The sequence below is a fragment of the Mirounga angustirostris genome, unplaced genomic scaffold, assembly GCF_029215605.1.
Source record: "Mirounga angustirostris isolate CCGP_5_RB_7025 unplaced genomic scaffold, mMirAng1.0.hap1 SCAF_17, whole genome shotgun sequence".
NCBI classification, from domain to species: domain Eukaryota; kingdom Metazoa; phylum Chordata; class Mammalia; order Carnivora; family Phocidae; genus Mirounga; species Mirounga angustirostris.
The window spans coordinates 57,694,746-57,713,874 of NW_026991725.1; the positions used below are offsets into that span (position 1 = coordinate 57,694,746).

Here is a 19,129-nt window from a genome sequence, read left to right on the forward strand (position 1 = left end):
TGATGGGTATTAAGGAGGGCACGTATTGAATGGAGCACTGGGTGTTATATGCAAACAATGAATCCTGGAACACTACATCAAAAACTAATGATGTACTGTATGGTGACTAACATAACATAATAAAATTTAAAAAAAGTATGGCATTGACTCAAGAACAGACAAGTGGATCAATGGAACAGATTAGGGAACCCAGAAATAGACCCCCTGTCAGTATTGTCAATCTATCTTTGACAAAGTAGCAAAGACAATACCATGGAGCAAAGATAGTCGTTTTAATAAATGTTGGTGAAATAACTGGATCCATAAGCAAAAAAATATATGAATCTAGACACAGACCTTACACCCTTCACAAAAATTAACTCAATTTGGATCATAGATCTAAATGCAAAAGGCAAAACTATCAAACTCTTGGCCAATAACGTAGGAGAAAACCTAGATGGCCTTGGGTCTGGTGATGCCTTTTTAGGTACACGATCCATGAGAGAAATGATCGACAAGCTGGACTTCATTAAAAGTAAAAACTTATGCTCTGGGAAAGACCGTCAAGAGAATTAAAAGATAAGCCATGGACTGGGAAAAAAATCTTTGCAAAAGACACATTTGGTAAGGGGCTCTTATCCAAAAAATACAAAAAGTCTTAGAACTCGACAACAGGAAACAAACAAACTAACGAAAAAATGGGCCAAAGACCTGAACGGACACTTCAGCAAAGAAGACCTACGGATGGTAAGCAGACATATGAAAAGACTCTGGACGTCATATGTCATCAGGGAAATGCAGACTGAAACAACGAGACGCCACCACACACCTATGAGACTGGCCCAAATCCAGGACTCTGACCACACCAGACGCAGACGAGGATGAGGAGAAACAGGGATGTTAATCTCTGGTGGGAATACAAAATGGCACAGCCTCTTCGGAAGACGGTTGGCTGCTTTCTTAAAAACTGAACACGCTATCATCATACCATACTTTTTGGTATTTACCCACCAAAGCTGAAGACTTACATTCACAAAAAACCCTGCATGCAGATGTTTATAGCAGCTTTATTCATGATTGCCCGAACTTGGAAGCAACCAAGATGTTCTTCAATAGGTGAATGGATAGATAAACTCTGGTCCATCCGGACACTAGAATATTATTCAGGAATAAAAAGAAATGAGCTCTCAAGCCATGAAAAGACTTGGAGGAACTTTAAGTGCAGATGACTGAGTGGAAGAAGCCAGTCTGAAGAAGGCTACGTGCTGTCTGATTCCAACTATATGACATTCCGGAAAAGGCAAGTGGTTGCCTTCTCCGGGGTAGAGAAGAGGATATGAATAGGCACAGCAGAGAGGATTTTTAGGCCAGTGCAACTATTCTGTATGATACCATGCTGATGGATACAAGTCATTATACCTCTGTCCAAACCCATAGGAAGTACAACAGCAGGAATTAACCTGAAGGTAAACTGTGCACTTTGGATGATTATGATGTGTATGTAACAAATGTCCCATTCTGGAGAGTGATGTTGATAATGGGGAGGCCGTGCATGTGTGGGTACAGGGGGTAGATGGGAAATCTCTGTACCTTCCCCTCAATTTTGTCGTAAACCTAAAACTTCTCTAAAAAATAGTCTTGGAAGATAGTCGCAGATGTCGGATCCTTGCCCTCACATGTCAATGGGCAACTGAGCATGGGCCGTGGAACATACGAGAGGAAAGGGGACATGTGATCAGAGAGCTTCCTGGAGTCAGGGAGGAGCCAGGAGGAGATCAGAGAGAGGCCAAAGGTGGCTGGTGCTTACGGGGTTCAAGAACCCGCATGGAGAACGGATGTCGGGGCTGGAAGAGCGCGAGTAAGGAGGGGGCCTTGTGGATGGCCTGGAGGCCATGCAGAGTTCTGGTATTGTTTCTTTCTTTCTGAGGACAGCAAGTGTTTCTTTCTCGCTCCCTGGGCCGTGGCCATGGCCCTGCTGAGTGAGTGCAAGGAGTTAGGCGTGCATCTGTCAGGCTTTGGTTGGGTTCAAATCTCTTTCACGTGACTCCTCAGAAAACATTTTTTTTTTTTTTGAGGCAAAATTCACATGAAAGAAAATGAACCATTTAAAGCAAACCATTCCCTGGCATCTAGTACATTCTCAGTGTTGGGCAATTAGTCCCTCATCTTGTTCCAAAACATTTTCATCGCAAGAGGAAGCCCCGTGCCCATTGAGTAGTCATTCCCCAATCTCCAACCCCGGCTCCGCAGCCCCCCAGCCCCTGGCAACCACCAATCTACTTTCTGTCTCTATGTATTTACTGACTCGGGACGTTCATATACACCGAATCATACACGCCTTCGTGTCTGGCTTCTTTCACTTAGCAAAATGTTTCTGAGGTTCATCCACATGGTTGTGGGGTCGGTACTTGATTCATTTTATGGCTGAATGATATTCCATTGATGAATGTACCACATATTTTGTGTCTTTTAGCGGCTGATGAGCATTTGGGCTGTTTCTACCTTTGGCTATTGTGAGTCATGCTGCTGAGAACAGTCGTGTTTTGTACGAACACTGGTTTTCAGGCCCCTTGGGTGAATACCTAGGAGTGGAATGGCTGGGTCAGATGGCAACCCTGTGTTTAAGTTTCTGAGGTTATATTATCCTCCCATATTTAAAACACCCTCTCTTGCCTCCCTGCCCCCTCGGCTTCTGCAAATCTCTCTGCTCTCTCTAACCACAGAATTCCTCACAGGGTATGTCCCCAGTTGCTTTCCCCAATTTTGCCTCTTGGCCTTCGTCCCTGATCTTTATAGCTATGATGGCAGTGAACACTGTTCAGGTCCGGGTCACCTGTGTCCCCCAGTGACCCGGTCGCCTCCAGTGTTCGTCCTGCTCACCATCAGCACCGTGTGGGTCCAGAACCCTCGCGTCCCCCGGGAAGGCCTGTGTGGCTCCACACCCACCCCAGTGCCCCGAAGTCCGCTTGCCAGGGTGCCCTCTCCTTCCACCCATGAGCCTCAGCCATCCCCTCAGCCAGCTCCCAGGCTCGTTGCTAGTCCAGGTCTGCCTTCCACTTCCAGGATCGGCCACCTCCCTGCTCAGCGGCATCTCCCCTGCGTGTCTGGGGGCACCTCCGACTCTCCGAGCGCCTACCTTCTGCTGACCCTCTGCCCCCTCCCCGGCCCCTCCCCAGGCTGCGGGTGCCCCCCCACGCCTCGCAGCAGGGCTGGTGGTGGCCGACAGGTGGGGAGGGCCAGCTGCGGCTCCGCCTCCTGGCAGGACTGCTTCCTGGCTCCGGCGCTGTGCTCTGGGCGCCTCATCTGAGCGGCAGGTGCATCCCAGTCTCTGCCTCCTAGGGCTGTCCTTACGGTGAACCTGGGCAGTCGGTGGAGAGAGCCAGGTGTGTGGCCGGCACCGGGGAGCTCCAAAGCACTTTCTCGTGCCCTCTTCCTGAGCCGCGGCAACTTCTGCAGGAAGCAGTCTAGGCACGCCAGAGAGCTTTTCTGAGCCTCAGTTTCCCTGTGTGTAACATGGGAATAAAAAGCTACCCACTAGAGGTCCTAGCAGGGTCCTGTGTCCCGGAGTTCCCACAGGCCTGGCACCCAGTAGGGACTCAGCCTGTGTCTACTCGGGGGTCACGGACATGTGTGTGCTCAGCTGTGCCCCATCCGGCAGGCAGGCCTCCCGAGGGAAGGGTGGCTCGGCCTCCTACACTGGGCATGGAAAGGCAGTAGGAGACAGAGCCACCTCCCGATAGGAGCCCCCTCCGTCGGCCTCCCCCCCGGGCTGCAGCTGCTGAGACAGGAGGCACAGGCCCAGCTGATCGCCCACCCCCTAATCAGCCAGTCAGCACTGAGGACCCGGCAGGAGCCCCCCACCAGGGCTGTGCCTGGAGGCTGGATTTGGAGGGCGTCCCAGCCACCTGGCTCCCCTTGGCCTGCGGATGCTGGTACTGTTGGGAGCGGGGAGTTTCATGGACCCCGACCCTCCTCTCTGCTTTCCCTCCTCACAACCCAGCGTCCTCAGCAAGTGGAGCCCAGACCAGTGGGTTCAGACTGTGGGGCCTGGGACCAACCGTGGAGCCAGGGTCAGGCTGTCCGAATGGCAGACGGTATAGATGGTTGTGGCCCATGGTGATGGGGCCGGTTTGGGGGCAGGACAGACAGATGTGGACTGTAGGGACGGGTGGAAAGCCTGAAGGTGGGTGTGGGCAATGGAGATGGGGGAGGTGTGTGCTGTGACCAGTGAGGAGGGTGTGACCTGATGGCATGGGCGGGTGTGGGTAGTGTACCTGGGCTGGGCGCCCCACTTCCCCATGCTCTGACCCTCAGGAACTTCTGCCTCTCTGGCCCAGCGCCCCACTCTGGGGAGGAGCTGAGGCCGCTTCCAGGCCAGGGCTGGGGTTTTGAGTCACTTGTCTTTTACTTTGTCCCGTGCCATCTCTTTGCCACTGCTCCCCATACCGTGGCACCTGCGTTGCCCCGACTCCAGGTTCTCTGGCTCACCTGTTGCCCACGCTCCCCCGCAGCTGGAGGGAAAGTGCAGGCTCCTGGGTCTCTGGAAAGGACGTTTACTGGAAGCTTCAGCTGCTTCACAGCTTTATGGGTGTTGACACGCTTTCACACGATAATCCTGGAAAATGCCTTCCTCTTGTCATCCCCATTTACAGATGAGGACGTGAGGCTCAGGGAGGGTGAAGGGAATTTCGGGGCCCCCAGGTGCTCCTCTGAGCCCCAGTCTTGGGGTGGGGCTGATGGAGCAGCCCTCAGAAGCCCAGCTGCAGGGTCCCGAGCAGTCTGTCCTTATGCTGCCGGCAGTTCATGGGGCTGGGCCTGCTTGTCCCCGCCCGATGCCCTTCCCTGTGCACGCAGAGCCTGTGGAGCTCCTTGCCTGCGTGCAAGGGCTCGGGTGTTTTCCTAGCTCACAGGACCAGCACTGTCTGCAGGCCGTCGATCTGGTGTTGGGGGCCTTTCATGCCCTTCTGGGGGCCTTGGACTCCCGTCTGGGTTGCCCTCACCGGCAGGGACCAGCACGTCCTGGGCCGTGAGGGCCCGTCCACCGTTTCCTTCAACAGCCGATCGCCGAGCGCCCACTCTGCGTCATGTGCCAGACTTATCTCCGTGTCCCCACTTTACAGATGAGGCCACCGAGGCCTGGAATGTATAGTTCAGTCTCACAAGTCTGAAGCCAGCCCCTGTGCCCCTACTCCTCCGTCCTGCCCCCGCACTGAGTACCGAGAGCCCTTTCTCGGCAGGAGGATGCTTCTCCCAGCTCAGGGGCGCTGCTAGGGAGCACTGCTGGTCACTAGGGCTGACCTCTCTTGCCACCCCATGGGCTGGAGCAGAGAGGGGAGTCTGGATCTGGGCTGTGGCCCACATTATGTCTCCAGGGTTCTCAGGCCTATGTCCCCAGGCCTCAGTTTCTCCTCTGTAACATAATAGTTCCTACCTCATAAGACTCTTGTGTGGCTTAAATGAAAGAATGTCGTCCTTGGGGACAAGGTGTGGTGTATAGGACGTGCTCAGTACACATAAGCTTGCATTGTAGATCGTTGTTCTGAACGCAGACACGGAGCCCTTGCTCTGTGCCTGGCCCCGTGCTGGGTGGTTCTGCAGATGGATCAGGGACTAGAAGGTCAGCTTGAGGCTGGGGGCACTGGGGGTGCCTGGTGTGGTCAGGGCTGTCTCAGAGAGAAACCCCTGGGCTGCAGAGGGTTAGGGGAGGCCCCAAACCCAGCCTGGGAGCCTGAAGGACAAGCCGGAGGTTGGCCAGGAGGTGGACACCCTGGGGGTTAGGGGGACAGCCGGGGCAAAGGCATATGGAGCTGGGACCTGCTGGGAGTTCAGTGTGGCCAGAGATAAACTGTCAGGAAATGTCAAGTCATTTTCTTTCCAGAAACTCTTTCCTGGCCCTGCTGGGGCCATAGGAAAGGGGTTCCTGAAAGTGCTCGAGGCCCCCTGGAGCCGGCTGGCCTGGACAGAGACCACGAACACACAGTGTGGTCAGTGCAGGGACCCGTGGGTCTCTTCCCTCTGTACCCGCAGTGCCTGGCACAGAAATGCTGTTCCTGCGAGTCACAGTGATAGTGCGAATAATATTTGAGTATGCCAGGCGCGGTTCTAAGTTTTCATGAACTCATTCATCATCACGGCCATCACCTTTTATTACACCTGTGTTATAGATGGGGAAACTGAGGTCCGGAGTCCTGAAGTAACCTGCCCAAGAGCTACAGTGTGCATGAGGCTGGTGCTGAGGCAGGTGCTGCGGGCGGGTCCAGGGAGAGGGGAAGGGGGTTCTGGCTCCGGTTCAGGCAGGGTGACTGGGCGGGATGCTCCCGGGCTGGTCCCGTGTGTGGCCCCTGTTGTCCTGTGTGCGGCCCATGCACAGCCTGCCCTCTCTGGGCCCTGAACCTCTGCGGCCAGCCTGGGACTCCTTCCGCTCCCCAGTTGGGCCACAGTCTTGCTGTCCTAAGGTCCCTGGCAGGCCTGGCGTGGTGCCCTCTCGGGGTCCCCAGCAGGCAGATACCGGCCGGGGGGTGCTCAGAGGTGCCGCTGCCCTGACCTTGGAGTTGAAATGGGAGTGAGGGGCTGGTTGGTTCTCAAGTGCTTGCTGAGGTCAGAGATGAGTCCTGTCACACTCGGGCCTACTTTGTTCCCCCAGTCCTATGGGGCAGGAGTGACATCCTCATCTGACAGGCAGGGAAACCAAGGCTCAGAGAGGGGCAGGTGCCCGAGATATACAGCCAGGGAGTCAGAGAGCCGGAACTTGAACCCAAAGCTGGCCCACTGCAGAGCTCGTGCAGGCTGGATTCAAGCAGAGGCACTCCCTCGGGCTTTGCAGATAAGGTGAATGCACAGTGGCCCCGCCTGTGTGATCACGGCATGCAGGCCTCATGCTGTCTACCAAGTCCTCACATGCCTGCCCCAGCCCTCAGAGGCACTGTCAGGGCCCATCTTAGAGATGAGGACACTGAGGCCCAAGGAGGGGGCCAATCTGTTTGGTGGGATTTGGGGTTCTAGCCGGTTCTGCTACTAGGTGTCTCAGGGAAAGCCAGGGGTTAAGGGATGCCCTGGGAGTGGGCAGGGGGTTTTCAGAATTCCCCAGCCCAATGTTGATGAGCCCCGGCCTGTCCGGCTATGTGAGGGGTCCCATCTCTGTGAGGGCGATGACAAGAAGGGCTGTGATTTGAGTGCCCTTCCCATCAGTGGGGTCACCCAGGGCATGGATTCGCGCACATTATCGGTCAAGGTCACCTGCCGGGCTTCCATTCCTGGCTATGTGACCCTGAGCAAGTCACTTCACTTCTCTGAGCCCTGGTGTCCTTATCTGTATAACAGGGATCAAGAGAGTACCTACGTCACAGGGCCACGCGGGGACTCAGGGAGGCCAGATGCTGGGGGCTCTGGGGCTGCCCGCCACCGTTAGATCCCACTCTGCCTCTGACAGACAGTGTGGCCTTAGGTAAGCACCTTCACCGCTCAGGTTCCTCCTCTGTCAAATGAGGATAATAGCAGACTCTGTCCTGTAGGGCCTTGTCAAGACACAGTGAAGCGGTCAGGGGAAAGCCCCAGTAAATGTGAGCGGTGGTCCTGCTACAGGCTCTCGGGCCTGGGCCACCCTGGAAGAGTGAAGGAAACGTCGGACGTCTCCAGCCCGAGGGCCGGAGGTCACTTCCCGGAGGCCACCCCTGTGGGGGGTCCAGCTCCTGGCGGCCTGCGGGGAGCAGATCACCAGCGGTTTCAGCCCCGTGCACTCGGTCTGATGAAATATTTATAGCAGGCAGTGTTTTTGAGCGAGGCTAGGGAAGCGTCTGTGGGTTGTCCCTCCCGGCATAGGCCGTGAGGCTGAGGAGCTGGCCATGGGGATGAGAAGAGGTAGGAGCTCGTGAATAAATCATCGCAGGATCTGGGCTAATGGCCTGACTGTGGGGCAGCGCGTGCAATTAGTGCGCTAATTGTCCAGACAGGGTGACTTCGGTGTGGGCAAGGCCCAGTGTCCCCGGGTTTGCAAAGTGTCTGGTGTCTGGGGCGCCCTCTGCTGGGGCGCAGTGAATCTGGGAGTGGGCTCTCCCGGTATCTGGCGGTCAGGGCCCAGGGCGCCCACCTCATCCCTGCTTGCTGTCCTCTGAGGGGGGCTCCCGGGATTCTGAAGGGGAAACCCAGCAAGCTGGGCCAGATGTGGGACCTTGGACCAGCGTCTCAGCTCCGGGCAGCGCTCAGCTAGCTCAGGGACTGGGCCTCCGACCCGGTGGGGGTGGGGTAGCTGTGAGCAGAACCGGGGGTACGGGGCTGAGCCTTGCCCCCTCCCAGCCCTCCAGCTCCTTTTCTTTTCCCAGCCTCTTTGGTTTCAGTGATTTGGTTTTTTTTTTTTTTTTCCTTTGAACCAAGACTGTCCCAGCTTAGCTCGCTCCTGCCCCGTTGCCAAGGTGACCAGACCATCTCTGCCATCCCATGGCCACTGCCAACCAGCGTTGGGCGAGGGTGAGGGACTATAGTGCATGCACGTGCACCTACCCTGAGCACACACCCATGTGTGTGCCACGCCTCGTAAAGCTTAAACATATACACACACGCGTGCAAGAGCCGATACGCAGAGACCTCCGCCACGGTGTCCAACCGCGGCCCAAACGTAGGCACAGAGCCGTCCTTGGGAAGCTCGGGCCCATGTCTGTGCGTGGACTGCCCACGCAGTAGACCGCACGGCACCCCTGTGTTCCTGCAAAGGAGCAGGGGCACAGAGTATGCACACGATGCACATATGTGCGCTGTCCCGTGGGAGACGCAAGCGGGCGGGGCCGTCCACTCCACACCTCCCACTTCTACCCACACCCTAACTCTCAGCCTCCTCTGGTCCCTGGAGCTGCGTGCAGGTGCAACCTGGGGATGAACACCTCCTAACCCCCGCCTCCCAGGCCCTGTACCCCTTGGCGGGGTGGACAGCCTCAGGCCATTGCAACCCCAGCCTCCCACAGCACCACGGACCACTCCGGGGACTTCCTTGCCCCTTGGGGGGATAATCAAGGCTCGAGTTCTAGGCACCAGAGGGCTGGAACCGAGGCGCTCTTGGCAGGGGCTCATTCAGCAGCACCCCTGTGACTTGCTGCCATCCTTCTCCTGTTTTTCCCCTACTCCTATAACCACCTCCCAAATAAACTTCCCACTCCCAAATCCTTCCCTCAAGGTCTGTTTCTATATAGGGTCAGGTGCCTACACATCACTGACACTTCTAGAAAAACATGTACCCACACCCCAGACCTTACGTCCATGCAAGGCTGTGCCCACACGTGAGCACCTACTGTGTGCTGGACCCCGATCTGGGCACTTTGCAGAGATTAACTCTGTTAATTCCCCAACAGCTGTACCAGGCAGGCAGTAAAATTAGGCCTGTTTAACCGATGTGGAAATTGAGGCAAGGATTAATCCTATAATTGTGTGTCTTCCTGGCAGAGGCAGGGCAAGCTGGAGTAGGCAGGGCCGTGACCAGTGTGGGGAGAATCTCTAGCGCCCCAGTATCTCCCTCTGGCTGGCAGATGCTGGTGTGAGAATGGGAGTAGGAAGCAGCCTCCTTCTTCCTCCTAGCTGCTGCCCAAGCACCCCAGCCCCTGGACCCAAACGACCTCTCCAGAATACCTCACCTGAGGAGGAGACAGTCCTCCAGCACTGAAGGGCCTGTGGCTTTGGCGTGCGGGGGTCTCTCTCGGACCCTGGTTCTTCTTCTGGGGACATGACATGTGGGCAGTGGTCCCTAGGCTTGTTGAGAGACACACGCAGTAGGTGCTACATAAAAGCTTCGGGCATGAGAAAAATTTTCCTGGGGTTCTCAGTGGCTGTCCCACCTGCTCTCGGGACAGAGACCTGCTGCTCACGCCCCCTGTTCCAGGACAAATGTCCCCAAACCTACCTTATCCTCTTGGACGCAGGCTCGGAGGGGGCCAATGGCTCAAGGTCACACAACAGGAGCCAGACAGGGTTCCGACACCAGTCCCCTGCTTCCCCACAGCACCAGTTAGCTGTGAGGGCAGGTAGACAGCGGCGCACAGCCAGGGAAGCCTCCCTGTAAGAGGCCGTCCTGAGACACCTGGAGACACTGTGGTTTCTCCTAGAGACATTAGCGCTAGGCTTGGGTGGTCAGGGACAGGGTCTATGTTCCCATCGCCCTGGAAGTCCTGGATTCCCATGCCCTCTGCTGTGGAGCAGCTGTGTGGCCCTGGGCAGGGTGCTCACCCTCTCTGAGCCCGTCTCTGGCCTCTGTCAAGAGGAATGACACCGTGAACCAAAGTAGCATATGTCAGTGCTGGGCATGCCTGATGCCCTGTGGGGGTGCCGTTCCCATTTGTCGGGGCTGGAAAAGCGTGTGTGATGGTGAAGTCGGGGTCAGGCAGCTATGGGGGCAGAACGTCGGTTGCCCTCTAGCTATGGGTCCCTTTCCACCCTGAGCTTCAGTGTCATTGTGACATTGGGCCAAGAAGAGCCTGCACCTCACCCAGGACTAGACAAGGGAATGCATGGAAGACGATGCTGTCAGTACTCTTCCCTGTTCCTGGCCTGGACCCCGGAAGGACTCCCAGGTGACTCTGGGCTTGACATGGGACATCATAGGTGGGTCACAGGCCGAGGCCCCGCCCAGGTCCTCTCAGGCCTCATCTTGCCCCCTTCCCTCTAGCTGACCCCCCTCCATCGGCCAGTAGCTCCTTCTCGCCTCTGGCCTGTGCATTTGCTGTTCCCCGTGGAGGCCTGGCTTTCTCCCCGGCGGCCAGACCGCACCTCCCCACATGGCTGGACAGCCCTTGGTGCGGCCTGAACGGTCTTCATTTGTTCCTTTTCTTCTGAAATGTCTGTCTCTCATCCTGCCCGTGATGAACGGACCCGGGGGGCAGGGGCTTTTCACCCCGTTCACACCACACCTTGTACGGGGCCTCTCTGGAGTCGGTGCTCCCTGCAGACCTGGCTGTGGAATGGACGGATGACTGAGCGAACGAGATGGCCCAGGCCACCCCAGCATGTCACACGGGATGCCCCAGGCCCGCGCCGGCTGGCTGGGGATGCCTTTGATGTCCTCGAGAGCTCGGGATGATATTTTTGAACGCATGACAGAGCCCACAGAGGACCGCAAAGGAAAGCAGACATGGGACCGTTCATGGACACGTGCTGTTAGAATGTGCAGCGCGGTCATCAGCACGCTCTGGCTTCATGACGCCTTCCGTAGAGAGAGCTCTGGGGGCCCCAGGACCGACCGCACCGAGCACCCCGCTGCTGGCCTTCACTGCCTCCACCTGTGGCCGAGGGAGCGGTACATTTTGCAGAGAGAAAAGGGAACGTTCATGTGTTTTTCCCATCGAGTTCAGAGAGCCCTGGATTTCATTTTTGGGCCCCAGGGTAGGACCTGCTGGAACGTGCTAAGGGGAGGCAGGCATGGGGATGTTTCCCAGCTGGGGGGACCCCCCAACACCCCGAGGCTTGGCCCGGAGCCCCCCTGCTGCCATGGCAGAAAGCGGACATTTCCGGCTCTGTGGGCTTGCCCAGAGCTCAGAGGGGGCTCTGATGAAGAGAGCCCGATCCCTGCTCTCTGCGGGACCGCACAGCTGTGAGCAGTTAGCAGGGGAAGGAGGTGCGAGACCCCTGTTCAGGCCACAGCCTTCTCCCTGAGACAAAGTGAATAAGACTCAGAAGAACCTCTCATTGGGCCGATAGGGAAACTGAGGCCCAGAGAGGGCAAGGTCCCATGATGAGTTGAGACTGAAGCGGTCTTGTGGTGCGGGCCTCAAGGGTACTCCTGGGTCACAGGGGCAGATTCGGGGGATGCCTTCTGAGGCTCAGTCCTCATTGCCCTCCTTAGTCTCTTCCAGAACCCAGCCCCATGCTCGGGGCAGTCAGACCCAAGCCTTGGCCTCACGGGGCTCCTGGCCTGGCGGGGAGACAGGGAGGGATAGGTAGTGGTCTGGACAGGATGGTCTGATCAAGGACAGAGGGAAGCCCTAGGGTGGGGGCTTGGAAGTGGGTGTTGAAGGATGCATAGGAGTTTGAGGGAGAATGAGGAAGAAAGGGCATTGGGCAGGGGGTCTGGCGTGTGGCAAGGCAAGGAGATGGGAAGCATTTGCTCTGAGCACCACTTCTGGGGCATGGGTTATTACTGCCACTGGCAGATGAGGAAGAAGCCCAAGTGCTCCCATCTATCCAGCTGCCTGTGGGTCCCCGGCCAAGTCCTCTCTCCTTCTGAGCTGTTTCTGTCCCCTCTCACTGCCTTTCTTCTCCCTGGCACACTCAGCTCCCACCCTCTTTCCCTCCCTCCAGTTCCTTGAACGCGTGGAGCAAAATTCCAGCCTCAGGGTCTTCATTCTTTTTTTTTTTTTTTTTTAAGATTTTATTTATTTATTTGAGACAGAGAGAATGAGAGAGAGCACATGAGAGGGGGGAGGGTCAGAGGGAGAAGCAGACTCCCCGCCGAGCAGGGAGCCCGATGCGGGACTCGATCCCGGGACTCCAGGATCATGACCTGAGCCTAAGGCAGTCGCTTAACCAACTGAGCCACGCAGGCGCCCAGGGTCTTCATTCTTGCTGTTCCCACTTCAGGAACACTGTCCCACGTTCTCTCCTTGTGTTGCTCTCAAGTTAAATGTCACCATTTTCTGAAAGACCTCTAGAACAGTGCCCACCTTGCCTCGATTTACTTGCTGTCCCCCCACAACATGTTTTTTTGTCTGTCTTACTCCACGTGAATGTTGGCCCCAAGCACCCTGTCTGCACACAGTGCAGGCTCAGTACATACCTGCTGAGTGAGTGAGTAAATGTTAAGTGTGATTCTGGTAAGCAGATGAAGGCCCAGGGCCTTGGCAGTGCTCCCAGACCTGAGCTAGGGTGAAGGCACGGTTCTTCTAGAAAGCCCCCTCTATTTTCCTGGACTCCTGATCTTTGAGCTCAGCCTCCCGTCCATGCCAGCAGGAACCGCAGGCCCCTCAGAGGTCTGCCAGGCCCTCCCAGTGCATTTTTTGTTCCCCAAATAAAGCCAGATTTACCAAATGAGGAGGCAAAGAAAGGGAAGAGAACCAGCTGTCCCTCTGTCCCCCCAGCAGAGCGCTGGTCACGGGGGGACTGGGGACAGGGGCTCAGGCTCTGATCCTGCCCAGCCTTATCCTAGACAGGCCCCACATGGGGCCCAGCCTGTTATGAAGAAATGCAAGACAGGTCTGGAGGGCTCTGGAGGGAGGAGGTGCCTGGAGCACAGAGAGACCAGAGGAAGGACACTGGGCTCCTAGACTCAGCCCATGGACATGGCCATGCTCCTCTCTGTGCCTTATTTATTCCTCTGTCAAAAATGCTTGTGTATGACACCTGGAACATTCTTTAATGGTACGCAGCCAAAGCCAGGCACTCTGTTCCAGGGCCCAAGACATGTGAGGACTCGGCAAGGAGCAACAGGGGACCCAGGGAAATCTTGGAAGGCTTTATAGAGGAGGTATCCTTCGTAATTGAAGGATGCTTTGAGTTCTGGAAGGCAGCTGAAAGCATTCCACTGTGAGGGGCCATCTCATGCTGAGGCTCTGAGGCATGGACGTTCCTGAGTCATCACTTGCTGGGGGTCACATGATCTTCAGTGGAGAGCCCACCTCTAGCACTATGTTCATTCCTATCATGTCCTTTTCTGTTGTTGATTTATAAGCACTCTTTATATATTAAGCACACCAATCTTTTTTATAAGAAATGTTTTCATTTACTGTTTTGGCTTATGATGGATTTTGGTAAATTTTCCTGCCTTGTCTTTCATGGTCTTCCTTGTCCCAGGCTGTTCTTGTCACTTTATCTCAGGTCTTTGCTCTCCTGTGAACATGCTGGGTGCTTAGGAAATGTCTGAGACTCCAATTAAGTTGAAGCTTGAAAAATTACAGCTTTAAGAAAAATAGAGGCCACGGTGCCTTTGCTCACTGTGTACCTCCCCCTGGGGTTCCTTCCCATTCTTTCCATCTGTTCATTCCTTCCTGCCTGGAGTGAGGTCCAGCCCAGGCCCTCTAGGGACCTATTGCCCCCTCTCTAGAGTGAGTCGGGGCTCAGATATGTGATGATGGGAGGCGGTGGGGGACCAGGAAATCTCCAGCTGGGCAATCTCCACGTATTAACTTGATGAAACCCCATGAGATGGATACCATTACTAATCCCATTTTACAGGTCAGAAAATGGGCTCAGAGAGGTTATATGACTTGGCCAAGGTCACACAGGAAGGGACAGAGATAGGATTTAAACCCAGGCCATTTTGCCCCAGAGCTCATACTTTCAGATTTCCTTCTGGCACCTCATTGCCGTTGGGATCAAGTCTAAGTTCGTTAGTATGATATTCGGTGCCTCTCAGGTCCTCAGTTTCTTCATCTGTCAAGGTCACGCCTTGGCCCCAGAGCCTATGCACACAGGCACTTCTCTGTTAGTAGGGTGATGAAGTGTGTCCCCGCCTGTCTCTCTACACCCTCCTCAGCCCCAAATCCCTTAGGATCCTGGAATGCTGGGTTTGGAAAGGCCAGCCCTGGGGTTGTAGATAGGAACAGGGAGGCTCAGAGGCGGGGAGAGCCGTGCCCAAGGCCCAGTGTGTGAGGAGCAAAGTCCGATGAGCATCCCGATCCATGGGACTCTAGGTGCCCCTCATGGCACTGCGGTCCGTCTCAGGCTGGGCTTTCTCCTGCTGCTCCCTCCAGGAAGCCCCCCTGAGCCCTGACTGTGTTAGACGTCTCCCCTGGGCTCTGAGGGCTCTGACTGTGGCTCTGATCCAGCCTTGTTGTGATTGCTGGTTTACTCACTGTCTCCCTTGCTTGGCAGGGTGCCCCACGGGGGCAGACATTTGCTGGTCTATCCAAGTCACTGGTGCCCAGCTGAGCCCGGCACGAGCAGACCTTCAGGAAAGGTTGACTGCAAGAGGGAGGCCCAGAGAGGGACAGACCCCTGCCCCAGGTCACACAGTGAGTGAGAGCTCTCACTGGGGCAGAGCTGGGAGCCCATGAAACCCCTAAGACCCTTTAGGTCCATGTGCTCCTGGGCCGGGAGATTAGGGACGGAGCAGTGTGTATAATGGCCACTCTAGTGGAGAGCTCCCAGGGGCCTCTGTCCTCGGCTACTCCCACAGGCCTGGGGCCAAGGACACCCTGTGTCCCTCCTGTCCCCACCTGCTCTAGAAGGATGTTCTCAAGATAAAAATACCCTCTGAAACATTCCCCAGTGTCTGGCATGAGCTGTCGTCCATCCTGGGGGCCAGAACCTCCTGCCCCGGCTTCACCTTGGGGCTCAGAAGGCAGATGTCCACTTCCCCTGGCCATTTGGCCCAGCCTGTCCCTGGGATCAGGGTGCCCAGCCCCAGCCCCTGGACCGTGAGGGGCCTGCGGGCTGCCGGCGGCGGCTGCAGCCAGCGTCTGCTGGGCCCTGCCTGCCGGCCAGAGCCGTCGAAGCACAGAAGAAGGAGGCACCCAGGCTCCTGCTTCTCCTGCTTCCTTGCCTCTTGGGGTGCACTTGGAGAGGGCCCCACGGGACTGCGTGGGAGGGCCAGGGATACACATGCCACCTTTCCATCCTGTCGGGAATCCCCACGTCTGCTCTCAGAGCCGGAAAGAGAACCCTCCAGAGAACCCAGGAGGGGCCGGCCCTTACCCTGGCTCTGCACCGGGGACAGGGCTTCCCTTTACTCCCCTGACAGTGTCCTGAGGTCGGTGGGGTCTACCTCTTTTGCAGATGAGGAGACCGAGGCCCAGGAAGGGCCCTTCGTGAGCGGGGGTCAGCCGGGCCTTGGATTAGGGAGTCGGGGCTCGCGGGCCCCCTGGGGCCCGACCCCAGCGGAGGCCTGCGGGCCGTGAGCATGACAGCTACCTCCTCCCAGAGCGTGGCTGTTCCAGGCCCCGTGCCCAGAGCGCACCTCCCTCAGCACGCTGAGTGGCACGGCACATCCGCTGGGCAGGCGTCATCGGCCCATTTTGTGGAGAAGGAAGCTGGGCCTCAGGAAGGGGAAATGCCTTGCCCTGTCCCCGGGCAGTTCCAACGCCAGCCTTGGCCAACACACTGGCCCCGGCGGGGGAGGGGCGCAGCTTCAGTGTCCGTCCGGGCCCTGCCCTCGCTGGCTGGGAGTCTGAGGGCCAGTCTGGCCTGTCTGGGCTCGGGCTGCTCCCATGTTATGTGCAAGCTCCGCCCCGCCCCCCAACCTCTCCTATCTGGGCCCGTGCCCACGACCCGGGAAAGCATTTGGAGAACTTCAGAGGTTTGAATTCCCATCATGGGCTGCTGTGGCCACCCCAGAGTGGCAAGGGGGAGCACCTGACAGGGTGTCCAGAGACCTGGGTTCCTGTCTCCAAACTGCCACTCACTCAGTGGCTTTGTGACCTTGGGCCAATCACTTTTCTGCTCTGAGCCTCCGTTTCCCTGTAGAATGGAGCTAATTTGTGCCCCCCTCACAGGTGAGAACACATGTGATTGGATTTGTGGGTCTGGAGAAAGCCCCTTTAGGACCCGGGGCATCAGAAACCAGGCTGAGAGAGCCTGGGGCAGGCAAGTGACCAAGAGGAAGTAGGGTGGGGCAGACTGTCTCGCATCCTTCTCCCTAAACTTCTTTGGCTCCCGTTGCCCTGCGACATCTCCTTTTTTGGAGTTCCAGCTCCAGGTGACCCAGGGCAAGTGACTTAGCCTCTGTGAGCCCCAATTTCCGTGTCTGTCCGGCCGGGAGAAGCATCGTTCCCTCAAGGTGAGGCTGTGAAGGTTGCAATAACTGAAGTCAGGAGCTGAGCCGTCAGGGCCAGGCACAGTGTAGGGCCATTCAGGGGGAAGGGCAGAGATCAGGGACTTGGGCACTAGTCCTTGCCATGGAGATTCCCAGCCGTGTGATGTGGGTCTACAATGGAGCCTCCCTGAGCCTCAGTTTCCCCATCACTTCGAGAGTGTCAGGGCTAAGAGAGGAACCCTGCAGACCCATAGCTGCTGCTCAGGGAATGATGAAGGATGGGGAAGCAGGGGGCTGAGGACTGGGAGTCTTGAGGTAAGAGCCTGGAAGGAGAAGAGGGACCAGCAGGACATTCCCTTATGGAGTAAGCAGAGGCCCAGAAAGGGGAAGTGAGTCACCCAAGGTCTCACAGCTTGTGACTGGCAGAGGATTTGAACCCCGGTCTGTGTGCCTCTAAACCCACCGCTGTCACCTGCCCCAGGAGGCTTATGATGTGGCGGTGACTCACCCACAGTTCCCTTGATCCCAGCCAGAGAAGCCAGTGCGACAATGGATGGCAGCCAGCTCAGCTGTGAAGGGGTGGGACTCTGTGGCCTCAGTGGCCGAGAGGTGGGGGAAGGTGAGAAGGGCCTCTCAAGTCGGCTTGCCTCTGGAAACTCACAGAGCACCTTCCTGCCACACTGTCCTCCGATCCCACAGCATGCTGGGGAGAAAAGCAGGGGCCCCTTTGACAGTGGGAAAAGTGAGGCTTATGGGTTGCTGGGACCACATAGGATGCATGTATGCCCAAGGCAAGTGTCTGACAAGTTACCGATGTGCACCCATCCACACACACATTTATCATCTGTCTATTCATCTATCCCGTTCACCCAACTGCTTCATCCATCCACCCATCCGTTCGTTCACTTGCTCATCTCCCCACCCACTCATCCATCTGCCTGTCACCCACCCATCCAGACACCCACCCATCCATCCGTCCATCTATAATCCACCCACTTACCCACCCATAATCTACCCACCCATCCATCCATCATCCAGCCATCCAGCCATCCACACACCCACCTACCTAACCATAATTCATCCATCTATCCATGATCCATCCATCCGTCTGTCCTTCTGTCCATCCACACTTGAACCCCGTGGTTGGCATTGGGAAGGCTCTGCAGGTGGTGGCTAGGAGCCTAGGTTAGGGACCTGAGTTCCTCTGTGACCTTAGGAACATTCCCAAACTGCCTACCTCTCTGGAATGAGAACAGCAATAGTTCCAACCTTGGGGGGTTGTTGTGAGGATTACATGAGCTCATGTAAGGATGGTGGTAGGTAAGATTCACTTTGGCTGTGATTTGGGGGTCAGACCACATGGGGCAGAGGGGTACCACAGAGGGGTAGGTAAGGATGGTCTGTGGAACACCTACCGCAGTGTCTGTAATCGGTAGGCACTCCGTAATTATCAGCTGTTATTTTCTCTGGGGACCCATCTTGTTCTGCCCTTCTTTGCTTCTGAATGGTTTTATAGACAGACTCACAAGCTGCGCACGCGTAGGCATCAGGGGTTTGGGCTGGAGGCCTCTTCCACCTCCCACGGGACCCCGAGGGAAGCAGCAGAAATGTGGGTTTAGGTGGAAATTTCCGACTTTGGAGCCCTTGTGAGGAGAGCAGCCTCATCTACAGTAACTTGGCTTTGCTCTGTTAACTTTAGGGTCTTCTAGCGACCGATTCCTCTCCAGCTGGGGTCTGGGAAATGGCAACCACTGCTGACACAGCCTTGAAGACAGCCACTTGCCCGCTCAGCACTGTTACTTAGAAGATAGCATTCAAGAGGTAAGATGAAGGTCACTGATGTACATCTATCCATCTAGTCATCCATGCAACCAAACACTTATCTGTCTACTTACCTATCCACTCACCTCTCCAGCCTCTCAGTCACCCATCGTCCACCCACTAGCTCCACACATCCCCCCAACCATCTGCCATCCGCCTATCTGTCCAGTCCCCTACCCAATGCATCCAGCCATCTTTCCTTCCACGTATTCACCCATTTCCCAACCATTCACCCACCATCCCAGCCATTCATCCATGCACCCAAATACCCACCTGTCCTTCCATCCACATCCATCCATCTAGTCATCCATCTGTCTGCCCACCGACCCATCCATCCATCTATCCATCTCTTCATCCACCTACTAATCCATCCACCCAATTCATCGAATTATTTTCTATCCACCTAACCCATTCATCTTTCTGGCTGCCACCCATCCACGCATCCATCCATCAGTCCCATTTACTCATCGTGCGCTCAACCACCCACCTGTGCATACATCTCTCACCTCATACATCAATCCATCGTGTTCCTCATCCATCTCCTACTCCGCTGCATATTCCCTCATCCTTTTGTCTGGTCAGTGAGCATTTCTTGGGTGTTCCCTCTGTGCCAGGCCTGTACCAGCCTCTCTGGACCTCTGAGGTTGGCCAGAGATGGGGCCTGGGCAA

At 56.3% G+C, this 19,129-nt stretch overlaps 1 protein-coding gene across 5 annotated transcripts in view; it reads left to right on the forward strand.

Annotated features, from left to right (window-relative positions):
* Window positions 1-19,129, forward strand: part of KCNJ12 (potassium inwardly rectifying channel subfamily J member 12) — a 93,533-nt gene that overhangs the window by 63,958 nt on the left and 10,446 nt on the right. For 3 of the 5 annotated variants that reach the window (XM_064582894.1, XM_064582893.1, XM_045889679.3), the window contains one exon: window positions 18,339-18,460. The exons of 1 other annotated variant lie outside the window; for it this stretch is intronic. The gene's annotated coding sequence lies outside the window, so the exon portion shown is untranslated. Of the gene's footprint in view, window positions 1-16,541; window positions 16,664-18,338; window positions 18,461-19,129 lie in introns of those variants that run through there. One more of the 5 variants, XM_064582895.1, reaches the window with a different exon arrangement.